The following is a 2116-nucleotide window of genomic DNA, read 5'->3' as shown; positions in this document are numbered from 1 at the left end:
AGGTAACTTCAATACCCTACTCTCAATAATGGATAGATCACCCAGACATAAAATCATAAGGAAACAGTAGAAACAAACAAAACTATACACCGAATGAGCCTAACAGATGTATATAGAACACTCCACCAACAGCAGCCCAATACTCATCCTTCTCAAACATACATGATCATTCTCCAGTATACATCTCATTCTAGGTTATAAAAGCAGTCTCAGCATATTTACATGACATGGGAGAGACCATGATCACAAAGGTGGTTTTCCCAGGTAGGGCTTATCCACTGCTCTCTGGTTGTGCTGACCCCTGTGATTTACTCGACTGCATAATTTGTGGTAGTGGAGGACTGAAAAAGAAAAGAAAAGGAAAGGAAAAAGTCTCAACAAATTTAAGGAGATTAAAAATCAGTCCAAGTATTTGATCTCATCACCATGGAATGAAGCTAGAAATCAATAATAGAAAGAAAATGGGAAAATTCACAAATATGTGAAAATTAAACAACACACTCAAACAACCACTGGGTCAAAGAAGTGAAAAAAAAATTAGAAAATATCTTGGGACAAACAAAAACAAAAACACAACATACCAATACTTGTGGGATACAGCAAAAGCAGTATTAAGAGGAAAAAATCACAGCAATAAAGGTCTACATTTTAAAAAAAGCAGGAAGACTTCAAATAAACTAACTTCACACTTCAAGAAATTAGAGTAAGAAGAACAAACTAAGCTCCAAATTAAAAGAAGAAAGAAAATCATAAAGATCAGAGAAAAAAATAAATGAACTAGAGAATAGAAAAACAATAAAAAAATAGACAAAGCCTAGTTTGTTCCTAAAAAGTAAATAAAATTGACAAGCTCTTAGCTAGACTAAGAAAAAAAGAGGGAAGATTCAAATAAATAAAATCAAAAGTGAAAGAGGAGACATTAAAACAAGTTACAGAAATTAAAATGATCACAAAGGACTATCATAACAATTATATGCCAACTTGTTGGACAAACAAGAAGAAATGGATAGATTCTTAAAAACACAAATCTACCAAGATTGGATGTAAAGAATAAACAAATCCTGAACAGATCAATAACAAATAAAGAGATTGAAGGAGTAAGCAAACAAACAAACAAAACTGCGAACAAATAAAAGACCAGGATCAGATGGCTTCACAGGTAATTCTACCAATCATCTAAAGAAGAATAAACACCAATCATTCTTAAATACTTCCAAAGAAATTGAAAAATAGGGAAAATTTCCTAACTCATTCTTTGAAGCCAGCATCACTCTGATACCAAAGCTAGACAATGCCACCAAGAAAAGATAACTACAGGCCAATATCTGTGATGAATATAGATGCAAAAAATCCTTAAGAAAATACTAACAAACAAAATTCAACAGCACATTTAAAAGAATGATACACCATGACCAAGTAGAATTTATCTCTGGCATGCAAGGTCAGTTTACATTAACAGAATAAAGGATGAAAATCATACAATTATCTACAGACCTGTGTGGCAAGTACTGTATATCTTTTGACTATTATATATATTCCGCCTTTCTTCCTTAAGGGAGAAACTGCTTTTTGAGAAAATTGGGATGTAAGGAGCTTTATTTCATTTTCCTTGCAAATAAATCATCAGCTCCAATTTGGAAAAAAAAAAAAAAAATTAGTGGCAGAAAAAAATGAAAAAAATTAGTTGCATTTTGATATACTGACAATGACCTTCTGACAATGAAATTAAGGGAAAAAATCCCATTTATCCCATTTGCAATAGCACCAAAAAGAGTAAATTACTTAGGAATAAACTAAACCAAGGAGGCAAAAGACTTACCCTGAAAATTATAAAACACTGATGAAAGAAATTAAAGATAAACAAATAAAAAGACATCATGTATTCATGAATTGAAAGAATTAATATTGTTAAAATGTCCATACTACCCAAAATAATCTACAGATTCAATGTAATCCCTATCAAAATTCTGATGGCATTTTCACAGACATATAAAAACAATTCTAAAATTTATTCAGAACCACAAAAAGACCCCAAACAGCCAATGTAATTTGGACAAAAATAACAAAGCCAGAGGTATCACATTCTCTGATTTCATAATATACTACAAATCTACAG

The 2116-nt window shown here is 31.5% G+C and overlaps 1 pseudogene; it reads left to right on the top strand.

Annotated features, from left to right (window-relative positions):
• The first annotated feature begins 214 nt into the window (after positions 1–214).
• Positions 215–344, top strand: LOC134366048 (U1 spliceosomal RNA; annotated as a pseudogene).
• The last annotated feature ends 1772 nt before the right edge of the window (positions 345–2116 follow it).

This window comes from Cynocephalus volans, chromosome 1 (genome assembly GCF_027409185.1).
Source record: "Cynocephalus volans isolate mCynVol1 chromosome 1, mCynVol1.pri, whole genome shotgun sequence".
NCBI classification, from domain to species: domain Eukaryota; kingdom Metazoa; phylum Chordata; class Mammalia; order Dermoptera; family Cynocephalidae; genus Cynocephalus; species Cynocephalus volans.
This window is presented reverse-complemented; position numbering and strand designations above follow the sequence as displayed.